This window comes from Heterocephalus glaber, unplaced genomic scaffold (assembly GCF_053883595.1).
Source record: "Heterocephalus glaber isolate CG9 unplaced genomic scaffold, H.glaber_assembly_v1.0 deba00000594, whole genome shotgun sequence".
Lineage (NCBI taxonomy): Eukaryota > Metazoa > Chordata > Mammalia > Rodentia > Bathyergidae > Heterocephalus > Heterocephalus glaber.
The window spans coordinates 831,165-847,892 of record NW_028258151.1 but is presented as its reverse complement, the minus strand read 5'-3'; the positions used below and the strand labels follow the sequence as shown (position 1 = coordinate 847,892).

Sequence of the window (16,728 nt, the reverse complement as noted above, 5' to 3'; positions counted from 1 at the left end):
GTCTCTCAGGACTCTCCTCCAGGTAGAGGAATGAATACCGCCACCTCGTCTTCCTCTCCCCATGTCCATCCACGCTATCAGTCCAGCCCTATGGCTAACAACAGCCATGTCCCTGTGAGCCCGAAGCCCAGGCAGCAGCAGTAACAGCAGTAGCATTCAGCTTCTCTCCTGTTATTTTAGAAATGCACTCGAAGACAAGAAACACAAGCAGTCTCCTACAGAAAGCAAATCGAGAGCTCATCTGAAATGGAAATGACCTAACCACACAAAGTTCTGCACCTGAAGATGAAGTCTTCACCTTCCCAGATCCATCCTTTTACTTTTAGGAATCTTCACTGTTTTTAGCCCAGTTCCAGGGCTTCTCGTTCTCACTATATTTCCTACTAATCATGAGCCTCCCTTTGCTTTTCTCTGGAAGTCACAAGAATACAGACCCTACCTGGCCCTTGCCTTGTGAATATGGATGGAGTCTAAGAATTTACAGGGAGTAATAATTTCCCATGAGCAGTGCAAGATTGTTAAGAAACTCAAATTTTAGGAAGGAAAGCATTAACTTGCATTCTACAGAGCTTACAGAGTTATAAAGAATAATATCCATAAAAAAAAATAATAATATCCATTCCAGTCGAGGCAGGAATGTAAATATTTTGTTCAATTAGCATTCTTTAATAAAATGGTAGTGAAAAATAAATAGAAAATTGAGCTGAAGTGTGTGTGCTTGAGTTTACAGCTTTAGTTCTAATAACGTGACCTTAGTATTATATGCTGGGCAATGTCTCTGCATGGTCTCATTTATTCCTGCCGCAGCATCATAAAGCAGTGCCATCACACATACATCACAGACGAGGGCCCCAGGATTAAGGCACTGAAATCACATCCCTGTCACTCTCCTTTTCTGATGTTCTGCTATGGCAAGTCTTTTTGGATCATTTGTGGAGCAGAAGAGGGCGTGGGTTTAAATTAATGGAGTTAATAATAGTTTGATAACTATTTCTATTGTAAATTGAGAATTAAAAGTTAAAAAAAATTAAGAACAGAAAAGACCCTTTGGTGATGAAAGCAATTCAGCCACTCATTCGCTCATTGCGTACTTACTGCCAAACTCTCCTTTACAGTAGTGCCCACTTACTACCAGGCCAGGTCCCCCCAGAGTCCACCAGTGGCACCCTACCTTCACCCACTGGCATCCGCCAAGAGTGCCCCTCCCAACTCTGGCCGGTTGCTCACTAGGAGAGGGTTCCACAGGGTCAGGGCGCCCAGCACCAGCTCTCATGGGACTTTCCACCCAAGCCTCCAGCTCCCTCCTTCCCCTGTGTCAGCACTTCTCAGGGCCTCGGCCAGCCCAAGACCACCTGCTGCCTCAGCTCAGCCTCCTGCCCAGGGGTGGCGCTCACCACACAGAAGCAGGACACAGAGCTTGAGGGACACCACGGTGAGGATGAGCTCCACTGTCACCATCCCGTGGCACACCTTAGAATCCAAGTGGGCTTTGAAAAAAGGAGAAAGCCAAGGTAGTTCAAATGATAAAGCTATCATTTCCCAAACTGTAAAAATCCAACATGATCAGTACTACACCTTTAGAATAATAAACTATTTCAGAGGAGCACAATTCTATAATGGAAACTGCCTCTTAAAATATTTATTTTATTTATAAATTTCACAACTTGAAAAACCACCACTTCTAATTTAGGTCAGCTGCACAAAGTTGATACGTCTATCAACATTTTTAGCAAGTTAAGTGATTGGAGTGCCGTTTTTAAAAGATTAGAATATAATCTTAATTTATTATTAATTTTAAAAGGCATGTATAAAGCCAAGGTTAATTTAGTCATTTTTATTCATTTTGTATAATATAATATCAATAATCAATTGCCATAAGAATAGCCAGTGATATACTTAGAAACTGATCCATACTAAAATTACGTAACTATTAAGACATGTTTTCAAAGCTAACAATAACAGAGACTATTAGACATCAAGTTAAAGAGAACCCAGGAAAAAAAACTATGTGATATTGTCATATTAAAAATTCATGGACTTTTCCTGCTTTTCTTTATCTTACAAGTTTCCTTTAATGTGAGTCCCGATATTTAGAAGAAGCTGACCCATCTTAGACACAGGGAACAGTGTCTGTCAAACATGGAGAGAACGAGGACGAAGGCTTCTTGGGGCTGGTTCTCTCCACAGGTGAGTCTGAAGGTCGAGGCCAGAGCACAGCACTCTCCTGCTGGCCACGCTTCGTCTCAGTCACGGCTGCACCCATGGGTGCCCTATGGGTCACCTCACACTGGGTGCTCAGTACATTCTACCTCAACTTTCAAGACACTGGCAAGAGAATTCTTAGAAAACGTATTTTTTACAACTACCCAGCATCTTTCTTTTGAAACATTTAAAAGCTTACATACAAGTCTTTAAAAACTGTTTTCCTTTTAACAATTGACAAAACAGTGACAAAAGTTAATAACTGGTTCTAGTCTAGAACCAGAGCCATAACACATATGAAGAAGGGATTCGCTATCTTGTGGTCTACAGAAGGGTCATGGGACAGGCAGATGATTTGGCCAAGATGGGAAGACAAGGGACCTGGGGCCATTTTGCTAAGATGCCTGGGGTGGGCCAATCACTTCCCCTGGGAGCCTGGGTCCATTTTCTCTACAAAGGGAAACTATAGTATCTACACTTCCCAGACCTCTCTTGACTAAGTGACTGAGATATGTATAAAAAGCACTATCTGCCCCTTAGTATGTTTCCTCATTATTACCTCCTGATTATGAATATATTAGGGCAAATAAATGAGAACAGTGCTTACTAATGGAGACAAGCTGCTAAAATGTTATTTGGGCTTTTACACTAACCACATGACCTCATTTAACCTCACTGGACACCAATTTCCTCAACTATAATAAAAGGGTTAATCAGATGCTCTATAAAACCCTTCCAGCCATAAACTCCTATGACTCTAATTCCTTCCATGGTGGAATTTATGAGGTACAGAGGCAACAGGAGCGAGGGAGAGTTGGAAGATTTTTTTTTAATCAAACACCCACAAATCATGAAAGCAGACTTCCCTTAACTAGTGTGATTTTTTTTTTTAATAATACAAAGAACCAGCAATTACCCTGAATTCATTCAACTCACTTTCCACACCTGCACACTTTTAAAAATAGGTCTACAAAGCTGCTGGAGAACACATGTACAGACAGTAGTTAGCAGATGACTTGTAACTCTCTCTGCAGAAAAACTTAGTTGTCTCCAATACGACTAGGGTGGGAAATGGGTGTCAACAGCAAAGAAAAAGGAGGCCAGGTGACTTCTACCAGACGCAAACAGGGACAGAGTGGACAGAAAATAGGAACCTAAAGGCAAAACCTCGCACTCAGAGCTCAGGCCATACCAGGGTCACCAGACCTCCACACCACTGCATCGGAGAAAGGGCAACTTAATTTAAAATAGCTCATTCACTTCAAAATCAAAGACACCTTCAGGAGACTTCTGTGAGTTCATCTTTGACTCACAGTGATTTGGGCTATCAGCAGCTCAGTTGCTCAAGTAAGAATTTAGATTTTCAACAAAATAACTATACACCTGTAGGATAAAAACCATACTTCTGTTCAGACTAGTTAGGAAACAATTCATGTTATGGATGCACTCTACTGTATTCACCTAAATAACAAGTAGTCACCACAGACCCATGCTGAATATACCCACTAGGGATACTAAAGACAGAAGTGCTCATGTGACACTCATTTCACTCCTAAGGCCAAGCACTAAGTCGAGTTTGTAGCTGCTGCTGGAGAGGAATCTGGGAAAGCTTAGGACTGTTTCCACCAGCTTCAAAGCCTGGGTTTCTTTTCTGCCTAACGGTAGGCTTGGCATGATGGCAGTCTAGGAGGCACAGAAGGAGAGGACAGGGGAGGAAACTAAACATTTCTATGACAACAGGAAAGGATGGACAAATATGAAAGACAGATAAAAGAACAAAAGAAAAGCTCCTTTTCCCTTTTTGTATTTTGAAAGGGTGACTTATTAGTGTTTCCTCAAATGTTTGAAGATCATGTTATTGCTATACAATGGTCAGAGAAAAACTTTAATTTACTTTATTTTACTGACGGACATCTAAACAAACCTGATAAGATTATGTTTCTCTATCTGGGGAAATGAACAGCTACCAAAAAAGAAATTTTCTCGAAATCAACACTTTAATCATTTATATTAGCTCAACATTTTGTTGTTTAAACAGGGTTTTTCATAAACGCAATGAGTAATCTACCTTTGGTACAGAGAGCTGGATAAAAAGATTTCAGGAGTACCCTAAAATGAATTAATAGAAAATTTAAAAGTAAGATTGAGCCCATACTTAGTCTTTCTGGAAGGGTCATAATCTGTGCCAATACAATAAAAAATCAGCAGTAAGAACTTGCAAGCCTGTGATCTGACCAATAAAATTATTAGATATTATCTTAGGAGTACGTAAAAAAATTCTAACCCTTGCTAAATTCTTATTCCATCTTTAATTTTATATTCTATGGAACAAAAGTGCCAGACTTTTATTTCACTGAGACTATTAAGAGAAGGACTTATATACTACTGTACAATAAGAATACACTTATCTTTTAGAAAATGAACTATTTAGAATCTTTAGGGGAAAGAATCAACCACGTTGTTTACCACTCTAAAGCATGCAATGTCTTAACTCTTATTTTTTCTTTGTTTCTAAGCTATTTTTAAAAATTGCCTCTGGCATTTTTAAAATGTGTTATGAAGTCCTTGGGCTCTGGCAGTTTTTTAACTACTAAAATAAACATAGCAATTGAGTACCTGCAGTTCTGCTAACAGTATTGTTTGTATTATAAGTCCCATTCAGGAAGACTGTGAGAAAAAGATCCAGTATAAACAAGCATTACTGAGATACCAGTGGCATCTTAAAGCAGCACACCCAAGTCTCAAAATGCAGATGGGAGAAATTTTCCACTCCCTGGGCACTCACCCCTGGTATGAAGCACACACGCTCCAGGCAGAAAAAGAGCGTGACATTGCCTCTGTAACCTGAGGAGGAGGTGTGCATGTGAAGCAAATCTGCAATTCTTAGTTTTCTCAATTGTAAAATGAAGATATTTGTTACTATTGAGTTCAGAAGATTAAATAAACTAATATTTATAAAGTGTTTAGGACAGTATTTGGTACATGAAAGTACAAGAATTTGTTAAATAAAATAAAATAAACCACCTGTGAATACATATGCCCAGGTCCAAATGAAGGCAAGCTCTTTATGATGACAAAGTACACTTCAAACAATAAAAGAACAGCAACTACTTTGATTTTGTTACTCTATCATGTATCCAATAGACTTATCTGGACTTAATGAAAGATTTCTGAAGAGATTAAACTTTATCTTAAAGTAGTAAATTTAGTCAGTAACAGTCCAGAGATACTAATTACTCAGAAAGAAAAAGTCTATTAGCTGAAACTGTAGCTTACAAAATGGAAATTGCCACTGTTATTCTGGAGCGTCCTTGTATTCAGCACTGTAAGGATTTGCGTAGGGAGATGATATTATTTAAGATGTTTTATTGGATATTCTAAAAAAGTATCAAATCTGAAGCTAAATGTTTGACTAAGAGAAAAGGATATATTTTTCATTTGGAGATGGGGCTATAATGAAATAAAAGAAACAGCTCTAATGAGAACAGAAAAAAACAAAAAGAAAAGATGGGGCAATATTAATGAGAAAATAAGATGAGTTCTACGACAGTGGGACTAAGATACTTGTTATGTGTGAATAAGTAAATGATATAATAACATCAGAGTTCACAAATGGACCAGAATACATTTCAAAGATGGAACTACATATTGGCAAAGTATAAAATTACCTCCTGAAAAAGAAAACTCTGGTTTAAATTTAAATTTTCCTACTTGATAACTATTTTTAAGGTAAAAAGTTCAAAAAACAGATCTGGTGTCTCAAAGGTAATTCCAAGAAATGATAAATGTAAGTCAAAATTAAGCAAAAAGTTTAGTAACATTTCCACGGTTATTAGAAATATTAAATTAGAAACCTCTAAAACAGATAAGTACATTAAATATTACTTCCAAATGCTGATTTCATAAATTTAAGACCCAGAAACCTTATAACATTTCAGCAGATGATGTCTAGGTGATAGTAGTAAAAATGTTAAGATTTAAAAAAGAAACATATTTCAGCTTTTTTTTTTTTTTTTTTTGCAAATACTATGTTTACAATAAAATAAAATTTTACTCACAACAATTCAAGGAATATAAATATAGCCTTCTATAAAAATAGTTTGCTTGAATTCTTATTTAACAAAAGTATTAGCACTGGTAGTTTTAATCTACAGTAATGGAATTGAGAGATTTGTAAAAGTTTATGTTGAAAAACATAGTTTTGAAGTATTAAGCTTCTCTAAATTTTAGCATTGTATCTTAAAGAGTTCTAACTTTTTTTTTTTTGTTTTGGTACCGGGGATCAAACTCGGGTCCTTGCGCTTGTGCATTAGGTGGCAAAACCACTGAGCTAAATCCCCGGCCCTAGAGTTCTAACTTTTGCAGGAATAAAAGTACTCTTCATTTAAGCAAGAAATTTCCATTACTTCTATATTAAGAAGCCACACCTCATACAACTAATGACAGGAAAACATTTCAATTCAGACCTCTAATGATATTCAGCCTGAAGCAAACTTTAAAAAACAGACTCAAAAATACAAGCACAATTCACATTTCCAGAGAAGAAAGGAAAGTTTTACTAAATAAGTAGCAATTATGCTGAAGAATTTATATGCTAAGCACGACTGAATGTAAAAACACCAGAGCAGTCAACCATAGCTTTAGCACTTTGAGTATGATTAACAGAATGAAATTTCAAAGGTCAATTAAATGTCAATACACTTTAAAGAGATATTCTTAAAGTCTGGTCAATGTATAACAGCATCTCAAAATTTGAGGGTACCCTTCATTTAAACATAATGTGCATGTGAAATATGTACATACATACACACAATTATGCCATTTCACCAACCAGATTACAATAGAAAGTCACTTAGCATCTAAGCTAGAGTTGTGAACATCCTAATGGCTTTTTATGTGAAGAAATGATTAAAAAAAACATAATTTCATTATTTTATAGCATTATTCAATGAAAGTGGAATCCATAATACAGTTGGCTTTCACATCTGAGCCTCAACAGTGGAATAAAAAAATATTTATGAAATTGTTTGCAATGAACATGTATAGCCTTTTTGATTGCCATTATTCCTTAAAGAATATATTATACAACTATTTACAAGCATTTACATTACAGCAAGTATAATAATCTAGAGCTGACTTAAAAGTATCCAGGAGGGTATGTGTAGCTTATAGGCAAATACTCTGCCACTTTATATAAAGGACTTGAACATTCACAGAAGGGTGGATCCTGGAACCAATCCCCTGCAAACACTGAGAGATGACTATAAATCAGAATTGCTTAAGATTAAAGCTTATCCAGTAATTGGCCCTATTTATTCTACTATAGGAAGTCATTTCCAGGGATCATAATGCTTTACTGTCCCCAATACATACCATCTTAGTATTAATTCGCCCCCTATTAAATCTTCCTCCAGTTCTTATGGTTAAAAAGCTTGCCAGAAAAATTAAAAAATAACGTTTAGCATTAGAAATCTCCAGCAAAGAATGTATGCTGAAGATATGGAATGTCTGTACCGATTCCACTCAAGAACACAGCAAGAGCCCCAATCCCATTTCCCTTAAGCAAGGCCAAGTTGTCCCAGAACTTCAGAAGAGGCTGTCAAGAGCAGCTGGCCAACCCTTCCCATTCACAGAGCAGAACTACTCAATCAGGAAGGTACAGAATCCTGACAGGTCTCCCACATCAACTTGACAGGAGTATTAAAAACATGGTTTCTTCGCCATAACAAATACTTTGAAGGGTTACGCTTCTCTAAATTGTAGCATCATACCTTAAAGAGTTCTAGCTTTTAGAAAACTATTAGGACTTTATGAGTATGTTATAAATGACCAAATAGCAGGGGCTGCCACAGAAATTCAGAGCAGGGTGAGATCCTTAAGAGGTTAACCATCTAGGGAAGCTCCAAGGAGGAGTCAGAAATTGAAGAACAAGTTGTATCTGAGTGGTTCAAGAGGAAACATCACTAATGAGATAAGCTGTCACACTTGTCCCAGAAACTACGGACAGGCAGAGTTTCTAGTATGACTGGACATTGGTTTTTTTTCTTTTTTTGGTACTGGGGATCAAACTCAGGGCATTTTGCTTGCAAGACAGGTGCAGTGCCACTTAGCTAAATCCCCAGCCCGACACTGGATTTTTTAAAAAATCATCTATAAACCAGATGGGAGAGATTCAATTTGATGAAAGGATTTTGATTTTAGAAAACTGACACAATGAAAGCAAAGACTAGCCTAGCAATAGGTGTGTAAGAGAGACCAGAGGTGGAAAGAGAAGGATTTGAGGTGCTTCATAGGAAAACGTCCAGTAATTTTCATAATACTTCACTCGGCTGCTCTATGGAACAAGTGAGCTGATGGGAAATAATGAGTATAAATCCTCAGAAAAAGCAAATCTAGAATTGAATCCATTCCTATAGGATCACAGATAGAAACCTCAACAATTGCAAAACTAGGTACTAAGGGGAGAGACAGTAAAACATTCTTAAACTCTGGAAAGTTGAGGGTCAGTGATACTAAAGTTGAAAACCAGGATTAAAACTTTTAAGCGACCACACAGTCAGTTCCTCTCAAAGTGAGTCAGTGAAGTATGTAAATAAGTGCTAAGTAAGGTGGTTGAAAAGGGAAGAGGGTAGAAGGTACCGGCCCTGAGCTATGTGATGAAACACAACTTATTATCTGGTACCATAAGCACATCTTTCTCCTAGTCTTTTCCTGGCTGCTCAACAATTACCATTTAGAAACGTAAACTTCCATCGTCTCCAGAGCTACTGATCTCCTCCAGCAGCGTCTTCCTTTTCCCCTTTCTTCTACAGCAACTTTCCAGAGCTAAAAAAGAAATTTGAAAAGTTATTATAATAAATTTAAAGCTACAGATGTCAAGCATCTACTGTGCGACAGTTACTAGCTGATGGTATTTAAAATTACAACCCTACGTAACTTCCAAAATAGTTCCTATGAAGCAAGTGCTATTATCCTCATTTTCAAAGTAAGGAAAGTGAGGTCAGGGGGTCAAAGATGCAGCTCAAGGTCACCAAGTAAGTAAATGTTAAATTTAGGATTGGAATCAGGTCTGGCAGACTCCTTGGCCTATGCTTTGAAACTTTCTTTTATACTCTTCCCATCAATAAATATGAAAATCCTCTTTACATGTTTTCGGGATTCTAGGTCATAGGAGACCTTGTCTGAGTTTGAAGATCAAGTTTTGGCAATAGAAAAGCAGGGGGCCTGGGAGTAACCACACCCTTGACTTCAAGTTATAGGACTGAAATCTTTCAATGAGAGAGTGTTTAAGAGGACTGAAAGGGACAGCTTCCCATTCAGCATTCTTGCTGTGTTCTCCTTCAGGCTCTGTCCCTCAGGGTTCATTCTCAATCCTTTGCTAGTTGCAATCCTTACCTCCCCAGTTGAAGGGGGCAGGAAACTAGGATTACCAAACCCAAAAATCACCCACAAGCTGGGAGGGTGGCACAAATACCTCAAGAGAAGGGAGGTATGTGAACTCTAGCCTGTTGGGCCTTGTGCCCTAAAGCAGCCTAAACTCTGCTACAGCTGGTATCTTGGTTTACCTGCAGAAGCAGTTCAGGAGGAGCTCCCTGGTCACCCAGCTAAAGGCTGAGGCCAACAGGTCTAGTGTGAGAAGGAAGAAATCAGAGAAGAGAACACTGGAACCTTTCTTAAGAAGAAAGCTACACTCGTCATTATCACACTGACAAGAAAATTCTAACACGAGTTCTTAAAATTGAGTGTGATAACTTACTTTTGAAGGAGCTGAAGAATACGAATTTAAGTTCTGCTCATGCATACTGTCTAAGTATGGGAGGTGGCAGGGAGTCTGAAGTCTTGCAAATACTACAGGTGATTTTGATACAGTTCTAAGGACAGACCGCATCTTAAGACAAGGCTGCCCAACTAGCAAGTCTGAGAACACAAATTCTATGAGGTCAGTAATGTCAATGCCAGACTCTCAGGTGAGCGGTCACTTTTAAGTATGGCAGTTGCTTTCTAGAAGTTTCCAGTTTCACAGATGTTGAGGCCTTGGTATTCTCCTGTCACCAAATAGACTTTTACATGAGCCCCCCAGGAAAACAGCCTCTCACTGCAGTCCACACTGCAGGACTGCACATGGCACTGTGTAGTCCCACACAGTACTTGTCTACCATGAAGACCTTGGCAAGATGCTATTTCCAGTGCTTAATTTACACTTGGTGTAAGACTATATGTAGACAGCTTTTCCTCACTGCACATCTAGGTGATTTTAAAAGGTATTCTTTCCTTCATACAACTGAACCAAAAGGTTTCTTTCATGCCATTTTAGAAACAAATTTAAAAATGAGACATCACTCAAGTGAAATATTATGGTTATGATTAGGGTGTTTAATTAGACATTCAATCACAATGCAAACAGCTACTGATTATTTAACAAACATACCTTTTCAGAGGCTTATGTTCTTCAAACAAAACTAGGTCATGAAATGTATTATGTTAAATCAATATCACTATCTTTCTCCTAGAAACCTTACCAGTTGTTTTTGTCTTTTTCCAAATGTATGTCCGTAGTTGAAACTATAAAATTTTAGGCTAGATAGTAGAGTTAAGCCCACTTTTTTTCCCTGCAAGTCCTTTCTTTTTTTCCACTAAAGCATAATGATAATTTTGTTAAAGGACAGAAAAGATGAATTTTTAATTATTTTAATCTGAGCACTGGATACTTTAGTTGGCAAATATATGTTTAATTTCTGTATTTATGCACTTGTAGTTTTTAAATCAATTTTTGTTGCTATAAGTTCCACAGGGAGAGGCAATGCTCAGTGGAGAACCTGCTGTCTAGGAAGGCACTCTCATGAAATAGCTTCTCACAAGTATGCATGCAATATTTAAGAGAACTTCGTCCATGCAAAATATTTGATTTCACTTTTTATGGAAAAATGAAAGCTTTCATGAAGACCAAAAGTTAACATTCATTATTTTGCAAAATAATCTGCAATGACAATAATTTCAACAAAGCCAGACCAAACTTTTAACGTTATTTATCAAAATTATACATGCCACTAACACATCCCAACAAAGATTATGTAAGTGAGCTGCCTTGGCATCAGTGACACTGAACACAGTAGCTATTTTCAATCCTTCATTAAAATTAGATCAAGATGTACTCGAATTATGTGGTACTGTTTCTGTAAGGAAAGTTTGTATTACTTTGGTTAAGAGTGACATTTTCTTTTCCTCTTTGTCAGAAGAACCCCCTCTCATTCACATTCACACACACACAAAAGTTTATAGGAGAAAAAAGCAAAACCACAAACACAAACACCTGCCCTGTTTACTGTCTTCCTTGCATAATAAAAGCCCCGCTTTCCCCCTAAACTGAATTTGGAAGGGCTCCCGGGGGCACCTGGCACTGCTCCCCGTGGCTTGGCTCTGGGCTCCAGCCTAGCCCCTAGCCTGGGCCCCGGGACTCCAAACAGTGCGGGAAAGCGGATCACTCTCATAAAATAAACAGTGGGTAATTACTGTTCATCGAAGATAGCCTTTAAGCATTCGTGTTTGAAGACATCAGACTTGAAAGTTACTTCTTGAGCAGAGTGGGGGGGAGGTGGTCCGGGCGCCCGTAATACTCACCGGCCTAGCGCTCCCGACTCTGGCACCACAGAGGCCCGAGCGACCTCTCCAGCGACGTCACGCTTCAGAGCCGGGAGACGCGCTACCTCGGCAGCAGGCGCCCGCAGGCACACGCGGAGCCTGGGGGGGAACCCTCTCGGCCCAAGGTCACGCGGAGCTGTCCCGGGCAGGGCCGTCCACACCTCCCGACCGCCCCTCCGGGCGCGGGTCCCGGGGACGCCGGCAGGCCGGGCCCGCAGCAGCCGGCGCGGAGGTGCCGAGGCTCCGGGCGCCGTCCCCGCCGCCCGCCCCGCAGCGACTCACCGCGGCCGGCCGGTGCCTCCGGCCCTGTGCCCGCCGACGCCGAGTCCGGAAAGCGGCCGCGGAAAGCGCGGACGCGGTGCCGTCCCGCCGCAAACTTTTCCCGGCCGGGGGCGGAGGCGCCCGAGGTCCCGGCGGGGGCGCTGCCCAGGACCGGCGGCCGGGCAGGCATTGTCTCCGCCGTTCGGACCGGCCGGAGCGGAGCGGGCGGGGAGTGGCCGCCCGGCCGCCGCCGCCCACCGCGCTCTTTGTGTCTCCGGCCGCCCGCCTGACAGCTGAGGGGCGGCCGCGCCGGTCCCACGTCCCCTCGGCGCCGCGGCGGAGCCGGCCCGCCCGAGCGAGCAGGCGGCCGCTGACAGACGCCGTCCCGAGGGCCCGCCGCTGCGGCGACCGGCCGGCCGCGCCTCGGCCCCGCACGGCCCCGGAGCCCGCGTCCCCGCCGAGTTACCGCCACCCGGCCCCGCGCAGCTCGGGTCTGGCGGCCGGCGCCGGGCTCCGCAGACAGGCGCGCTCTGTCGGGAACCCTGGGGACCCCGCCCCCCGCCCCGCCCCCGACCCTGCGCCCGCCAATGACCTCGGCTTGGAGGGGGCGGAGCCGTCCAATCCGCGGTAGCGAGGCCCGGCCCGGCCCCGAGAGCGAGCCAATGGGAAGCGACTCCGGCGGGGCTCCCGCCCCGTCCCCTAGGGACCGGCTCTGCAGAGCCCCGGGGGCCTGACCCCGCCGGGCGCTAGTCTGGTCCAGGGGACGGTGTCGCAAAGTCGATGTGGTGCCTAAATTGCGGGGATCAGAGGAGCTGACGTCAACGAGATCGCCGGACACACTTTGGTAGGTCGTCAAAATCCCTACCCTCCACTTCAGAGCCTTTCCTGGCCAAAGTCTGCGCCTGAAAGTGGCCGAAGACGTCTAACACTGTGAAGTGTCCAAGCAGTGAGCGAGGCCTTCCCAGCTGGGCCGCCGCTTCACAGCTCGTCCAAGGGCATCTTCGCTCCTCAGCACGGTGAGCAGGCCGGATCCGAAGCGCAGGTTAGTTTCTGCCCTGCTCTGGGACGCAGATTGTCCTTGGCATTATAAAAATTTTTTTGTCCTTTTTGGAAGAAAACTGCATTGAAAAACGTGAGTTATGCAGGCAAATCACTTCCATCGTGAGCTTTCTTTCTGTAATCACATGAACGTCTTTGGGGCAGGTTAGGTGAAATACCCAGGTAGAGGAACATAGGAAGGTAAGATGTTTGCATACCTGAAAAGTAAAATTGCACTTGTTTGTGTACTTCAAGTAGTCGTCATGCTCAGTTTATTTCTTCTGGTGAAAACTTCCCATTCAACACTTTTTAAAATACATTTGTCATGTTCCTTCTGCGTAAATTGTTTTGATGACCAAATTCTTTTAAAATTTTATTTATGTAATTATTTATTTGTTTGTGGTACTGGGGATTGGACCCAGGGCCTTCACACTGAGCACATTTATTTTTTATTTTTTATTTGAGACAAGGTCTCCCTAAGTTGCTAAATTACCCAGGCTGGGCTTGAATTTGAGATCCTCTTGCCTCAGTCTCCCAGAGTATTGGGATTACAGGTGCGTGTCACCACATTTAGCTAACAATTTCATGTCTTCAACAGTCATCTGTACAGTGAATCAGTTGGATGGAGGAGAATATCAAACAAGAAAAAATTACTATATTACCACCTTGCTTTCATAATTGAAACTCACCATGCCTTACTGCATCAGCTTCAGGGGACAGCCCGTGTTCAAGACTAAGTTTCATCAAAAGATCCAGCTTGAGGATTTTCTTAGAGCAAGTCCTTTAATGAACCAGTAGTAGTATGCAAGGCTCCGCCTACCTCATTGGTGAGGGAGATCCAACCAAGATGGGATTTGTCGCGCTTTTTTTTTCTTCTGTAGGATGTGCCAAGGGCAAAGCCACCTCAAATGTGTTCATGTTATTCTCTGCTTTTCGATCAACATACTTACCCACTAGCAGCCTATTAGTATTTCTTCAGAGTGCACAATTTTTAATATGAGAGTTTTCTCTCAAAATAGATGGGAATGAATATCTGCCTACAAATTCTTATGCAGACAGATACAGTAGACTGCTTACTTCCAAACTCCGTGGGTTCCCAAGGGCTGATTTTAACTCCAGTTGGTTGTAAGTCAATACCGCTGAGATCTGGATGTTTACCTTGGTACACGCTATAGATAACAAGAGGCAGATGAATCTCCCATTAACCTAATTAACCCAAGTTGTTCGTATGTCAGGCCAGTCGTAACGTGAGGGCCCACTGTATTCTGTGCCAGGTGCACTGGTGTATGCTGATAGTCCTGGTTAGGTAGGAGGCTGAGGAAGGAGGATTCTGAGAGTCCCCACATTCAGGGCCCAGGCCTGGGCTACACAGCAAGTTTCCTATCTCAGAAATAAAACCAAGCAGAGCAGCACTTTCAGGAATGTTTTTCCCTCTTTTTAAATAGAGAAGATATTAGGAGAGAAGACTAGAATAGTGTATTTAGGAAAAAATTCTGGATGGTCAAAGTTTGAGAAATTTTGTTCACTACTGATTACTCTCAACATTCTCAAAAACAAGATGCCCAAAAGCATAATGCCCATTTTAGTATTCTATTCATGATATTTTGAAACCTACGCAAGTTTCAGTGACACACATAAATAAATTAATGTATCCTGTGTCTGCTAATGTGCATAGTTTTACATAGAAGTCGTTTATGGCAGGGTCAAATTTACATCCATACAATTAATATGAAATTTAAAATTTTGCAGGCATTTTTAGAGATTCACTTATGGACTTTGTGCTTAGTTTTTGAAGAGGAAATTAAATGTATATTTAAGATATATTTCCATGTGTTATAATGTTAATTTGTTTACCTTTTCTGAAATATGCAATCTAGCATAGAAGTTCATTACTTCAAACAAATGTACATATGGCAACACTAGAACGTGAAATTTACTGAATTTAATTGAACCAGCAGTTGTTATTTTCAACTACTTAACTGCACATATTTTGTTTTCTGAGTGAAAACCGTAGAAGAATTGGTTGATAGCATTCCATGACCCATTATGACTTATTAATATTTAAATGCATTTTATTGGATTCATATAAATGCGTCCTATACTATAACCTCAACAGATCACACTTTATAGCGTATTCTATATGAATGAAATATATTTGCTGGATAATACATAAAGAGCAGGTTTTTCAATGATAAATATCATTAGCTTTCTCAAACTTTTTTTACAGCAGTAAAATACATATTGTTGGTTCTGTATACATCATTTTACTTTTCAGCAATGATCTCCGTATACTGCAGTTTTCTTTTCTGTTTCTCTTACTCATGGGCTTTAACAATATTAAGATAAGATAATTTAAAATACAATTAGGCCTTGTTTGTTTGGTGTTTTTATTCTATTCTGTATGTGATCTGGTGAGAGAGATGTCCAAAGCCAATTTTTTAAGAATTGTAGGGGAGGGAGGAAAGAGGCTTACATTTTTATAGCTCCTTTTTATTTTCCTAATGTCCACATGAATCCACTGAAACAAAACAAAGAGAACAAACAACCCCAGAAGACCTCAGGCAAGGCCATTTGTGTGTTTAGAAGATTTCACTGAAAGCTTGACCTTGAATCTTAGAAATCCATCTTCTGCCTTTTTTTCCTTCCCCTCTTGCAGAAAGTCTACGTGAACTGAGTCATGGTTCGAACCTCAAACCATCTTCTTGGTTCTTGCCCCTTCTTCTCACAGAAGCGAAGGAAATTCCTGTCTGCTTTCCACAGAGAGCTCTTCAGCCACTGTTTAGGATGCTTGTACCGTTCTAGGGCAATCGTGCCCTCTGAGCCACTTGGACAACCCGGTACTTGATTGTTATAGTTTGCAGCTAGAAGATCCTGGGAACCAACTAAGTCTGACTCTTTAATCCAAAAGGAAAACTGAGGAAATCCCCAGACTATGTGAATTTTTTATTTATTAACCACTGTCCAAAGCATGGGTCAAAGCAGTACTTAAGAGTAATTTGGAGACCTAGACCTTAGGCCATAAACCCAGCCTCACCTAACTAGGTTAATTATCTTTTGATCACCACTTAGCCTTTCCATTTTCTGTACAATGTGAATATAACCTATGCTATTAAAAGCACACATAATGGTCTGCTAGTCATATTCACACAAATGAGCTGCTTCCATTTTTATAATGATACGCTGAGAGATAGATAGAACATACGTAATTATTATCATCTTTATTTAAAAGCCGAGAGGATTTAGTGGCCTAGTTGAGTTCCCTGTAAGTAACAGAGTTCAAGATGTCTTTTAATGTAAATACAACACCAAGTGTACCTCCTCTTCCTTTGAAGGAAAAGTCATGAGACTTTAATGACATGCTTGTGAAAGTGCTTTCCTAATAAAGAAAAATAAATAAAAATCAAACACTTATTATTGCTATATTTATTTTCAGATAACTTTGGAAAGAAATCAAACTACATGCAAATGCTTTGGTTAGAGTTCAGGTAATTTCCACAAATGGCACTATACATTATAAAATAACACTTTACATATTAGGGTTCAACATTACAGAGTTTTTCAGTTCTAGCATGCTTCTTTAATTATTTC

At 40.7% G+C, this 16,728-nt stretch overlaps 2 long non-coding RNA genes across 2 annotated transcripts; one reads left to right on the top strand and one right to left on the bottom strand.

Moving 5' to 3' along the window:
• Positions 1 to 12,714: 12,714 nt before the first annotated feature.
• On the top strand, positions 12,715 to 16,545 carry LOC106007699 (uncharacterized). Its single transcript, XR_001182307.3, has 2 exons — positions 12,715 to 13,144; positions 15,797 to 16,545. It is a non-coding gene; the product is annotated as an uncharacterized LOC106007699 (long non-coding RNA).
• Positions 12,893 to 13,888, bottom strand: LOC147829468 (uncharacterized). Its single transcript, XR_015448883.1, has 2 exons — positions 13,830 to 13,888; positions 12,893 to 13,358 (listed from the first exon to the last, which is right to left on the bottom strand). It is a non-coding gene; the product is annotated as an uncharacterized LOC147829468 (long non-coding RNA).
• Positions 16,546 to 16,728: the final 183 nt, after the last annotated feature.